This window comes from Stenella coeruleoalba (assembly GCF_951394435.1).
Source record: "Stenella coeruleoalba genome assembly, contig: scaffold_98, whole genome shotgun sequence".
In the NCBI taxonomy this organism is placed as follows: Eukaryota; Metazoa; Chordata; class Mammalia; order Artiodactyla; family Delphinidae; genus Stenella; species Stenella coeruleoalba.
In genome coordinates, this window is record NW_027646255.1 from 348 (window position 1) to 14,151 (window position 13,804).

The 13,804-nt window shown below is 44.0% G+C and overlaps 1 long non-coding RNA gene across 7 annotated transcripts in view; it reads left to right on the forward strand.

Moving 5' to 3' along the window:
• Nucleotides 1–1,219: 1,219 nt before the first annotated feature.
• Nucleotides 1,220–13,804, forward strand: part of LOC307181236 — a 1,179,595-nt gene continuing 1,167,010 nt past the window's right edge. For all 7 annotated transcript variants that reach the window (XR_013826187.1, XR_013826188.1, XR_013826189.1 and 4 more), the window contains exons 1-2: nt 1,220–1,290; nt 12,264–12,345. This is a non-coding gene — a long non-coding RNA (uncharacterized lncRNA). The remainder of the gene's footprint in view (nt 1,291–12,263; nt 12,346–13,804) is intronic.

Consider the following 13,804-nt stretch of genomic DNA (forward strand, 5'->3'; position numbering starts at 1 on the left):
TCTGGATTTTACACATTTTTCAGATGGCCCTTTTGACCGGGGGGAAGTGAGACTTCATTGTAGTGCAGATTTCCTTTGCAAGCTTGCTTGGTTGGCCAAAAAGGGCGTATGCGTTTTTTCCTGAATATATTCAGGAAAAAACGCATACGCCCTTTTTGGCCAAGTGCATCATTGTGGACGTTCTGCCTCTTTTCCTATGCTTTCAATGCAATTCCAGTCTACCTCCTGAAATCGGTTTCCTGCAATTCTGCCCCGCTTTCAAGTCCTCTTGGCAGCCTTACTTCAGTCTATTTTTGGACGATAGCTGTCATTTATAACTCTGCAGGTTTGTGAATTACAGTGCCCCTGAGCTCCTTTCTTCAACTCGCTTTCTTGTGACCTGGCCGCAACACCGCAGGATGGCTTCAGGCCCTAATCTGGTTCCAGCACGGCACGCTGAGCCTTTGGTTAATTCCTCTTCCTGGTGGGAAATGAGAGTTAAATTTGCCCGTCCAGACACCTCCAGCTAGTCTCTCATTGGTTCTCACTATTCCTGTTCATCTTCTGCAGAAATTGCAAACTGGGCCAAACAGGAGGTTAAAGGCGCTGACTCTCCAAGTGGGGAGAGTGTTAGTAAAGCGTCTGGAATGTTGCACCCGAGTACCAGGGGAGAAAAACTGAGACATATTTGAACACGTCTCCCGTTCACATGGTTGATCATACTTGGGTTCCACATGCATGTTTTAGCTGAAGGAAGAATACCTTAAACCTGGAGAGTTAAGACCCGTGTAATGGGTACCATGCAATATGACTTCAAAGGGTCTTCATTTGCTCACCGAACCTCTCCAATCCTATCACTGCTGCGTTTATGCCCCTGTACACATGCTTGATTCTCTTTCGGAGACATAGCAATCCATAGGTTTTAAGATACTTACTAGTCAGGTACATTCTTAGGCGTTTAATATGCGATGTTGAGTCCATTTCGTTGAGCAAGGAGTAGCTCTTGTCTATTCCATATTTGGCTTAAGGAACTTTATCTGTGCTCATTTCAATCTCTGGTTTTATGCAGCACCCCAACTCACCTTTCCCCTTAAGCAAGCATAAGTTGGTTTTCTAAATTTGAGACCCTGTTCTGTTCTGTAATTCAGTTCCTGTGTAGCCAAGTTTACATTCCGTGTATTACTGATATCTTATGATGTTTCTTTTTCTGTGTGACTTACTTCAGTTAGAATCATCATACCTGAATCCACTCATTGTGCTGCTAAGGGCCTGATGACACAGATTTCATTGCTGAGTGATATTGCTTTTTAAGTAAATACCACAACTTCTTTATCCATTTTTCACTTTCTGCGATGTTGAACTTGTACTGTAAACGAGGTTCTTGTAAACAGAGCCGTTCCAAACTTTGGGGTGGCTGTGTCTTTTTGATTTTAATTTCCCTAAGCTATAGGACCATAAGTGGAAGTGCCCTAGGTTCTGTTGCTTTGTTTTTCAGATGTTTCAGGAAACACCATACACTTCTCCCGAGTGGTTGTTGGCAATTTACATCCCGCCCATCAGCATAACAAGGCTCCCAGTTCTCCATGGCCTGTCCTGCCTTTCTGGATTTTACACTTTTTTCAGATGGCCCTTTTGACCGGGGGGAAGTGAGACTTCATTGTAGTGCAGATTTCCTTTGCAAGCTTGCTTGGTTGGCCAAAAAGGGCGTATGCGTTTTTTCCTGAATATATTCAGGAAAAAACGCATACGCCCTTTTTGGCCAAGTGCATCATTGTGGACGTTCTGCCTCTTTTCCTATGCTTTCAATGCAATTCCAGTCTACCTCCTGAAATCGGTTTCCTGCAATTCTGCCCCGCTTTCAAGTCCTCTTGGCAGCCTTACTTCAGTCTATTTTTGGACGATAGCTGTCATTTATAACTCTGCAGGTTTGTGAATTACAGTGCCCCTGAGCTCCTTTCTTCAACTCGCTTTCTTGTGACCTGGCCGCAACACCGCAGGATGGCTTCAGGCCCTAATCTGGTTCCGGCACGGCACGCTGAGCCTTTGGTTATTTCCTCTTCCTGTTGGGAAATGAGAGTTAAATTTGCCCGTCCAGACACCTCCAGCTAGCCTCTCATTGGTTCTCACTATTCCTGTTCATCTTCCGCAGAAATTGCAAACTGGGCCAAACAGGAGGTTAAAGGCGCTGACTCTCCAAGTGGGGAGAGTGTTAGTAAAGCGTCTGGAATGTTGCACCCGAGTACCAGGGGAGAAAAACTGAGACATATTTGAACACGTCTCCCGTTCACATTGTTGATCATACTTGGTTTCCACATGCATGTTTTAGCTAAAGGAAGAATACCTTAAACCTGGAGAGTTAAGACCCGTGTAATGGGTACCATGCAATATAACTTCAAAGGGTCTTCATTTGCTCACCGAACCTCTCCAATCCTATCACTGCTGCGTTTATGCCCCTGTACACATGCTTGATTCTCTTTCGGAGACATAGCAATCCATAGGTTTTAAGATACTTTCTAGTCAGGTACATTCTTAGGCGTTTAATATGCGATGTTGAGTCCATTTCGTTGAGCAAGGAGTAGCTCTTGTCTATTCCATATTTGACTTAAGGAACTTTATCTGTGCTCATTTCAATCTCTGGTTTTATGCAGCACCCCAACTCACCTTTACCCTTAAGCAAGCATAAGTTGGTTTTCTAAATTTGAGACCCTGTTCTGTTCTGTAATTCAGTTCCTGTGTAGCCAAGTTTACATTCCGTGTATTACTGATATCTTATGATGTTTCTTTTTCTGTGTGACTTACTTCAGTTAGAATCATCATACCTGAATCCACTCATTGTGCTGCTAAGGGCCTGATGACACAGATTTCATTGCTGAGTGATATTGCTTTGTAAGTAAATACCACAACTTCTTTATCAATTTTTCACTTTCTGCGATGTTGAACTTGTACTGTAAACGAGGTTCTTGTAAACAGAGCCGTTCCAAACTTTGGGGTGGCTGTGTCTTTTTGATTTTAATTTCCCTAAGCTATAGGACCATAAGTGGCAGTGCCCTAGGCTCTGTTGCTTTGTTTTTTAGATGTTTCAGGAAACACCATACACTTCTCCCGAGTGTCTGTTGGCAATTTACATCCCGCCCATCAGCATAACAAGGCTCCCAGTTCTCCATGGCCTGTCCTGCCTTTCTGGATTTTACACTTTTTTCAGATGGCCCTTTTGACCGGGGGGAAGTGAGACTTCATTGTAGTGCAGATTTCCTTTGCAAGCTTGCTTGGTTGGCCAAAAAGGGCGTATGCGTTTTTTCCTGAATATATTCAGGAAAAAACGCATACGCCCTTTTTGGCCAAGTGCATCATTGTGGACGTTCTGCCTCTTTTCCTATGCTTTCAATGCAATTCCAGTCTACCTCCTGAAATCGGTTTCCTGCAATTCTGCCCCGCTTTCAAGTCCTCTTGGCAGCCTTACTTCAGTCTATTTTTGGACGATAGCTGTCATTTATAACTCTGCAGGTTTGTGAATTACAGTGCCCCTGAGCTCCTTTCTTCAACTCGCTTTCTTGTGACCTGGCCGCAACACCGCAGGATGGCTTCAGGCCCTAATCTGGTTCCGGCCCGGCATGCTGAACCTTTGGTTAATTCCTCTTCCTGGTGGGAAATGAGAGTTAAATTTGCCCGTCCAGACACCTCCAGCTAGGCTCTCATTGGTTCTCGCTATTCCTGTTCATCTTCCGCAGAAATTGCAACCTGGGCCAAACAGGAGGTTAAAGGCGCTGACTCTCCAAGTGGGGAGAGTGTTAGTAAAGCGTCTGGAATGTTGCACCCGAGTACCAGGGGAGGAAAACTGAGACATATTTGAACACGTCTCCCGTTCACATGGTTGATCATACTTGGGTTCCACATGCATGTTTTAGCTGAAGGAAGAATACCTTAAACCTGGAGAGTTAAGACCCGTGTAATGGGTACCATGCAATATGACTTCAAAGGGTCTTCATTTGCTCACCGAACCTCTCCAATCCTATCACTGCTGCGTTTATGCCCCTGTACACATGCTTGATTCTCTTTCGGAGACATAGCAATCCATAGGTTTTAAGATACTTACTAGTCAGGTACATTCTTAGGCGTTTAATATGCGGTGTTGAGTCCATTTCGTTGAGCAAGGAGTAGCTCTTGTCTATTCCATATTTGACTTAAGGAACTTTATCTGTGCTCATTTCAATCTCTGGTTTTATGCAGCACCCCAACTCACCTTTCCCCTTAAGCAAGCATAAGTTGGTTTTCTAAATTTGAGACCCTGTTCTGTTCTGTAATTCAGTTCCTGTGTAGCCAAGTTTACATTCCATGTATTACTGATATCTTATGATGTTTCTTTTTCTGTGTGACTTACTTCAGTTAGAATCATCATACCTGAATCCACTCATTGTGCTGCTAAGGGCCTGATGACACAGATTTCATTGCTGAGTGATATTGCTTTGTAAGTAAATACCACAACTTCTTTATCCATTTTTCACTTTCTGCGATGTTGAACTTGTACTGTAAACGAGTTTCTTGTAAACAGAGCCATTCCAAACTTTGGGGTGGCTGTGTCTTTTTGATTTTAATTTCCCTAAGCTATAGGACCATAAGTGGAAGTGCCCTAGGTTCTGTTGCTTTGTTTTTTAGATGTTTCAGGAAACACCATACACTTCTCCCGAGTGGTTGTTGGCAATTTACATCCCGCCCATCAGCATAACAGGGCTCCCAGTTCTCCATGGCCTGTCCTGCCTTTCTGGATTTTACACTTTTTTCAGATGGCCCTTTTGACCGGGGGGAAGTGAGACTTCATTGTAGTGCAGATTTCCTTTGCAAGCTTGCTTGGTTGGCCAAAAAGGGCGTATGCTTTTTTTCCTGAATATATTCAGGAAAAAACGCATACGCCCTTTTTGGCCAAGTGCATCATTGTGGACGTTCTGCCTCTTTTCCTATGCTTTCAATGCAATTCCAGTCTACCTCCTGAAATCGGTTTCCTGCAATTCTGCCCCGCTTTCAAGTCCTCTTGGCAGCCTTACTTCAGTCTATTTTTGGACGATAGCTGTCATTTATAACTCTGCAGGTTTGTGAATTACAGTGCCCCTGAGCTCCTTTCTTCAACTCGCTTTCTTGTGACCTGGCCGCAACACCGCAGGATGGCTTCAGGCCCTAATCTGGTTCCGGCCCGGCATGCTGAACCTTTGGTTAATTCCTCTTCCTGGTGGGAAATGAGAGTTAAATTTGCCCGTCCAGACACCTCCAGCTAGGCTCTCATTGGTTCTCGCTATTCCTGTTCATCTTCCGCAGAAATTGCAACCTGGGCCAAACAGGAGGTTAAAGGCGCTGACTCTCCAAGTGGGGAGAGTGTTAGTAAAGCGTCTGGAATGTTGCACCCGAGTACCAGGGGAGGAAAACTGAGACATATTTGAACACGTCTCCCGTTCACATGGTTGATCATACTTGGGTTCCACATGCATGTTTTAGCTGAAGGAAGAATACCTTAAACCTGGAGAGTTAAGACCCGTGTAATGGGTACCATGCAATATGACTTCAAAGGGTCTTCATTTGCTCACCGAACCTCTCCAATCCTATCACTGCTGCGTTTATGCCCCTGTACACATGCTTGATTCTCTTTCGGAGACATAGCAATCCATAGGTTTTAAGATACTTACTAGTCAGGTACATTCTTAGGCGTTTAATATGCGGTGTTGAGTCCATTTCGTTGAGCAAGGAGTAGCTCTTGTCTATTACATATTTGACTTAAGGAACTTTATCTGTGCTCATTTCAATCTCTGGTTTTATGCAGCACCCCAACTCACCTTTCCCCTTAAGCAAGCATAAGTTGGTTTTCTAAATTTGAGACCCTGTTCTGTTCTGTAATTCAGTTCCTGTGTAGCCAAGTTTACATTCCGTGTATTACTGATATCTTATGATGTTTCTTTTTCTGTGTGACTTACTTCAGTTAGAATCATCATACCTGAATCCACTCATTGTGCTGCTAAGGGCCTGATGACACAGATTTCATTGCTGAGTGATATTGCTTTGTAAGTAAATACCACAACTTCTTTATCCATTTTTCACTTTCTGCGATGTTGAACTTGTACTGTAAACGAGTTTCTTGTAAACAGAGCCATTCCAAACTTTGGGGTGGCTGTGTCTTTTTGATTTTAATTTCCCTAAGCTATAGGACCATAAGTGGAAGTGCCCTAGGTTCTGTTGCTTTGTTTTTTAGATGTTTCAGGAAACACCATACACTTCTCCCGAGTGGTTGTTGGCAATTTACATCCCGCCCATCAGCATAACAGGGCTCCCAGTTCTCCATGGCCTGTCCTGCCTTTCTGGATTTTACACTTTTTTCAGATGGCCCTTTTGACCGGGGGGAAGTGAGACTTCATTGTAGTGCAGATTTCCTTTGCAAGCTTGCTTGGTTGGCCAAAAAGGGCGTATGCGTTTTTTCCTGAATATATTCAGGAAAAAACGCATACGCCCTTTTTGGCCAAGTGCATCATTGTGGACGTTCTGCCTCTTTTCCTATGCTTTCAATGCAATTCCAGTCTACCTCCTGAAATCGGTTTCCTGCAATTCTGCCCCGCTTTCAAGTCCTCTTGGCAGCCTTACTTCAGTCTATTTTTGGACGATAGCTGTCATTTATAACTCTGCAGGTTTGTGAATTACAGTGCCCCTGAGCTCCTTTCTTCAACTCGCTTTCTTGTGACCTGGCCGCAACACCGCAGGATGGCTTCAGGCCCTAATCTGGTTCCGGCCCGGCATGCTGAACCTTTGGTTAATTCCTCTTCCTGGTGGGAAATGAGAGTTAAATTTGCCCGTCCAGACACCTCCAGCTAGGCTCTCATTGGTTCTCGCTATTCCTGTTCATCTTCCGCAGAAATTGCAACCTGGGCCAAACAGGAGGTTAAAGGCGCTGACTCTCCAAGTGGGGAGAGTGTTAGTAAAGCGTCTGGAATGTTGCACCCGAGTACCAGGGGAGGAAAACTGAGACATATTTGAACACGTCTCCCGTTCACATGGTTGATCATACTTGGGTTCCACATGCATGTTTTAGCTGAAGGAAGAATACCTTAAACCTGGAGAGTTAAGACCCGTGTAATGGGTACCATGCAATATGACTTCAAAGGGTCTTCATTTGCTAACCGAACCTCTCCAATCCTATCACTGCTGCGTTTATGCCCCTGTACACATGCTTGATTCTCTTTCGGAGACATAGCAATCCATAGGTTTTAAGATACTTACTAGTCAGGTACATTCTTAGGCGTTTAATATGCGGTGTTGAGTCCATTTCGTTGAGCAAGGAGTAGCTCTTGTCTATTCCATATTTGACTTAAGGAACTTTATCTGTGCTCATTTCAATCTCTGGTTTTATGCAGCACCCCAACTCACCTTTCCCCTTAAGCAAGCATAAGTTGGTTTTCTAAATTTGAGACCCTGTTCTGTTCTGTAATTCAGTTCCTGTGTAGCCAAGTTTACATTCCGTGTATTACTGATATCTTATGATGTTTCTTTTTCTGTGTGACTTACTTCAGTTAGAATCATCATACCTGAATCCACTCATTGTGCTGCTAAGGGCCTGATGACACAGATTTCATTGCTGAGTGATATTGCTTTGTAAGTAAATACCACAACTTCTTTATCCATTTTTCACTTTCTGCGATGTTGAACTTGTACTGTAAACGAGTTTCTTGTAAACAGAGCCATTCCAAACTTTGGGGTGGCTGTGTCTTTTTGATTTTAATTTCCCTAAGCTATAGGACCATAAGTGGAAGTGCCCTAGGTTCTGTTGCTTTGTTTTTTAGATGTTTCAGGAAACACCATACACTTCTCCCGAGTGGTTGTTGGCAATTTACATCCCGCCCATCAGCATAACAGGGCTCCCAGTTCTCCATGGCCTGTCCTGCCTTTCTGGATTTTACACTTTTTTCAGATGGCCCTTTTGACTGGGGGGAAGTGAGACTTCATTGTAGTGCAGATTTCCTTTGCAAGCTTGCTTTGTTGGCCAAAAAGGGCGTATGCGTTTTTTCCTGAATATATTCAGGAAAAAACGCATACGCCCTTTTTGGCCAAGTGCATCATTGTGGACGTTCTGCCTCTTTTCCTATGCTTGCAATGCAATTCCAGTCTACCTCCTGAAATCGGTTTCCTGCAATTCTGCCCCGCATTCAAGTCCTCTTGGCAGCCTTACTTCAGTCTATTTTTGGACGATAGCTGTCATTTATAACTCTGCAGGTTTGTGAATTACAGTGCCCCTGAGCTCCTTTCTTCAACTCGCTTTCTTTTGAGCTGGCCGCAACACCGCAGGATGGCTTCAGGCCCTAATCTGGTTCCGGTACGGCACGCTCAGCCTTTGGTTATTTCCTCTTCCTGGTGGGTAATGAGAGTTAAATTTGCCCGTCCAGACACCTCCAGCTAGCCTCTCATTGGTTCTCGCTATTCCTGTTCATCTTCCGCAGAAATTGCAAACTGGGTCAAACAGGAGGTTAAAGGCGCTGACTCTCCAAGTGGGGAGAGTGTTAGTAAAGCGTCTGGAATGTTGCACCCGAGTACCAGGGGAGGAAAACTGAGACATATTTGAACACGTCTCCCGATCACATGGTTGATCATACTCTGGGTTCCACATGCATGTTTTAGCTGAAGGAAGAATACCTAAAACCTGGGTAGTTGAAACCCGTGGAATGGGTACCATGCAATATGACTTCAAAGGGTCTTCATTTGCTCACCGAACCTCTCCAATCCTATCACTGCTGCATTTATTCCCCTGTACACATGCTTGATTCTCTTTTGGAGACATAGCAATCCATAGGTTTTAAGATACTTACTAGTCAGGTACATTCTTAGGGGTTTAATATGGGGTTTTGAGTCCATTTCGTTGAGCAAGGAGTAGCTCTTGTCTATTCCATATTTGGCTTGAGGAACTTTATCTGTGCTCATTTCAATCTCTGGTTTTATGCAGCACCCCAACTCACCTTTCCCCTTAAGCAAGCATAAGTTGGTTTTCTAAATTTGAGACCCTGTTCTGTTTTGGAATGCAGTTCCTGTGTAGCCAAGTTTACATTCCGTGTATTACTGATATCTTATGATGTTTCTTTTTCTGTGTGACTTATTTCAGTTAGAATCATCGTACCTGAATCCACTCATTATGCTGCTACGGGCCTGATGACATAGATTTCATTGCTGAGTGATACTGCATTGTACGTAAGTACCACAAGTTCTTTATCCATTTTTCACTTTCTGCGATGTTGAACTTGTACTGTAAACGAGGTTCTTGTAAACAGAGGCGTCCCAAACTTTGGGGTGGCTGTGTCTTTTTGATTTTAATTTCCCTAAGCTATAGGACCATAAGTGGCAGTGCCCTAGGCTCTGTTGCTTTGTTTTTTAGATGTTTCAGGAAACACCATACACTTCTCCCGAGTGTCTGTTGGCAATTTACATCCCGCCCATCAGCATAACAAGGCTCCCAGTTCTCCATGGACTGTCCTGCCTTTCTGGATTTTACACTTTTTTCAGATGGCCCTTTTGACCGGGGGGAAGTGAGACTTCATTGTAGTGCAGATTTCCTTTGCAAGCTTGCTTGGTTGGCCAAAAAGGGCGTATGCGTTTTTTCCTGAATATATTCAGGAAAAAACGCATACGCCCTTTTTGGCCAAGTGCATCATTGTGGACGTTCTGCCTCTTTTCCTATGCTTTCAATGCAATTCCAGTCTACCTCCTGAAATCGGTTTCCTGCAATTCTGCCCCGCTTTCAAGTCCTCTTGGCAGCCTTACTTCAGTCTATTTTTGGACGATAGCTGTCATTTATAACTCTGCAGGTGTGTGAATTACAGTGCCCCTGAGCTCCTTTCTTCAACTCGCTTTCTTTTGAGCTGGCCGCAACACCGCAGGATGGCTTCAGGCCCTAATCTGGTTCCGGCACGGCACGCTGAGCCTTTGGTTAATTCCTCTTCCTGGTGGGAAATGAGAGTTAAATTTGCCCGTCCAGACACCTCCAGCTAGCCTCTCATTGGTTCTCGCTATTCCTGTTCATCTTCCGCAGAAATTGCAAACTGGGCCAAACAGGAGGTTAAAGGGACTGACTCTCCAAGTCGGGAGAGTGTTAGTAAAGCGTCTGGAATGTTGCACCCGAGTACCAGGGTACGAAAACTGAGACATATTTGAACACATCTCCCGATCACATGGTTGATCATACTCTAGGTTCCACATGCATGTTTTAGCTGAAGGAAGAATACCTTAAACCTGGGTAGATGAAACCCGTGGAATGGGTACCATGCAATATGACTTCAAAGGGTCTTCATTTGCTCACCGAACCTCTCCAATCCTATCACTGCTGCGTTTATGCCCCTGTACACATGCTTGATTCTCTTTCGGAGACATAGCAATCCATAGGTTTTAAGATACTTACTAGTCAGGTACATTCTTAGGCGTTTAATATGGGGTGTTGAGTCCATTTCGTTGAGCAAGGAGTAGCTCTTGTCTATTCCATATTTGACTTAAGGAACTTTATCTGTGCTCATTTCAATCTCTGGTTTTATGCAGCACCCCAACTCACCTTTACCCTTAAGCAAGCATAAGTTGGTTTTCTAAATTTGAGTCCCTGTTCTGTTCTGTAATTCAGTTCCTGTGTAGCCAAGTTTACATTCCGTGTATTACTGATATCTTATGATGTTTCTTTTTCTGTGTGACTTATTTCAGTTAGAATCATCATACCTGAATCCACTCATTGTGCTGCTAAGGGCCTGATGACACAGATTTCATTGCTGAGTGATATTGCTTTGTAAGTAAATACCACAACTTCTTTATCCATTTTTCACTTTCTGCGATGTTGAACTTGTACTGTAAACGAGGTTCTTGTAAACAGAGCCGTCCCAAACTTTGGGGTGGCTGTGTCTTTTTGATTTTAATTTCCCTAAGCTATAGGACCATAAGTGGAAGTGCCCTAGGTTCTGTTGCTTTGTTTTTTAGATGTTTCAGGAAACACCATACACTTCTCCCGAGTGGTTGTTGGCAATTTACATCCCGCCCATCAGCATAACAAGGCTCCCAGTTCTCCATGGCCTGTCCTGCCTTTCTGGATTTTACACATTTTTCAGATGGCCCTTTTGACCGGGGGGAAGTGAGACTTCATTGTAGTGCAGATTTCCTTTGCAAGCTTGCTTGGTTGGCCAAAAAGGGCGTATGCGTTTTTTCCTGAATATATTCAGGAAAAAACGCATACGCCCTTTTTGGCCAAGTGCATCATTGTGGACGTTCTGCCTCTTTTCCTATGCTTTCAATGCAATTCCAGTCTACCTCCTGAAATCGGTTTCCTGCAATTCTGCCCCGCTTTCAAGTCCTCTTGGCAGCCTTACTTCAGTCTATTTTTGGACGATAGCTGTCATTTATAACTCTGCAGGTTTGTGAATTACAGTGCCCCTGAGCTCCTTTCTTCAACTCGCTTTCTTGTGACCTGGCCGCAACACCGCAGGATGGCTTCAGGCCCTAATCTGGTTCCAGCACGGCACGCTGAGCCTTTGGTTAATTCCTCTTCCTGGTGGGAAATGAGAGTTAAATTTGCCCGTCCAGACACCTCCAGCTAGTCTCTCATTGGTTCTCACTATTCCTGTTCATCTTCTGCAGAAATTGCAAACTGGGCCAAACAGGAGGTTAAAGGCGCTGACTCTCCAAGTGGGGAGAGTGTTAGTAAAGCGTCTGGAATGTTGCACCCGAGTACCAGGGGAGAAAAACTGAGACATATTTGAACACGTCTCCCGTTCACATGGTTGATCATACTTGGGTTCCACATGCATGTTTTAGCTGAAGGAAGAATACCTTAAACCTGGAGAGTTAAGACCCGTGTAATGGGTACCATGCAATATGACTTCAAAGGGTCTTCATTTGCTCACCGAACCTCTCCAATCCTATCACTGCTGCGTTTATGCCCCTGTACACATGCTTGATTCTCTTTCGGAGACATAGCAATCCATAGGTTTTAAGATACTTACTAGTCAGGTACATTCTTAGGCGTTTAATATGCGATGTTGAGTCCATTTCGTTGAGCAAGGAGTAGCTCTTGTCTATTCCATATTTGGCTTAAGGAACTTTATCTGTGCTCATTTCAATCTCTGGTTTTATGCAGCACCCCAACTCACCTTTCCCCTTAAGCAAGCATAAGTTGGTTTTCTAAATTTGAGACCCTGTTCTGTTCTGTAATTCAGTTCCTGTGTAGCCAAGTTTACATTCCGTGTATTACTGATATCTTATGATGTTTCTTTTTCTGTGTGACTTACTTCAGTTAGAATCATCATACCTGAATCCACTCATTGTGCTGCTAAGGGCCTGATGACACAGATTTCATTGCTGAGTGATATTGCTTTTTAAGTAAATACCACAACTTCTTTATCCATTTTTCACTTTCTGCGATGTTGAACTTGTACTGTAAACGAGGTTCTTGTAAACAGAGCCGTTCCAAACTTTGGGGTGGCTGTGTCTTTTTGATTTTAATTTCCCTAAGCTATAGGACCATAAGTGGAAGTGCCCTAGGTTCTGTTGCTTTGTTTTTCAGATGTTTCAGGAAACACCATACACTTCTCCCGAGTGGTTGTTGGCAATTTACATCCCGCCCATCAGCATAACAAGGCTCCCAGTTCTCCATGGCCTGTCCTGCCTTTCTGGATTTTACACTTTTTTCAGATGGCCCTTTTGACCGGGGGGAAGTGAGACTTCATTGTAGTGCAGATTTCCTTTGCAAGCTTGCTTGGTTGGCCAAAAAGGGCGTATGCGTTTTTTCCTGAATATATTCAGGAAAAAACGCATACGCCCTTTTTGGCCAAGTGCATCATTGTGGACGTTCTGCCTCTTTTCCTATGCTTTCAATGCAATTCCAGTCTACCTCCTGAAATCGGTTTCCTGCAATTCTGCCCCGCTTTCAAGTCCTCTTGGCAGCCTTACTTCAGTCTATTTTTGGACGATAGCTGTCATTTATAACTCTGCAGGTTTGTGAATTACAGTGCCCCTGAGCTCCTTTCTTCAACTCGCTTTCTTGTGACCTGGCCGCAACACCGCAGGATGGCTTCAGGCCCTAATCTGGTTCCGGCACGGCACGCTGAGCCTTTGGTTATTTCCTCTTCCTGTTGGGAAATGAGAGTTAAATTTGCCCGTCCAGACACCTCCAGCTAGCCTCTCATTGGTTCTCACTATTCCTGTTCATCTTCCGCAGAAATTGCAAACTGGGCCAAACAGGAGGTTAAAGGCGCTGACTCTCCAAGTGGGGAGAGTGTTAGTAAAGCGTCTGGAATGTTGCACCCGAGTACCAGGGGAGAAAAACTGAGACATATTTGAACACGTCTCCCGTTCACATTGTTGATCATACTTGGTTTCCACATGCATGTTTTAGCTAAAGGAAGAATACCTTAAACCTGGAGAGTTAAGACCCGTGTAATGGGTACCATGCAATATAACTTCAAAGGGTCTTCATTTGCTCACCGAACCTCTCCAATCCTATCACTGCTGCGTTTATGCCCCTGTACACATGCTTGATTCTCTTTCGGAGACATAGCAATCCATAGGTTTTAAGATACTTTCTAGTCAGGTACATTCTTAGGCGTTTAATATGCGATGTTGAGTCCATTTCGTTGAGCAAGGAGTAGCTCTTGTCTATTCCATATTTGACTTAAGGAACTTTATCTGTGCTCATTTCAATCTCTGGTTTTATGCAGCACCCCAACTCACCTTTACCCTTAAGCAAGCATAAGTTGGTTTTCTAAATTTGAGACCCTGTTCTGTTCTGTAATTCAGTTCCTGTGTAGCCAAGTTTACATTCCGTGTATTACTGATATCT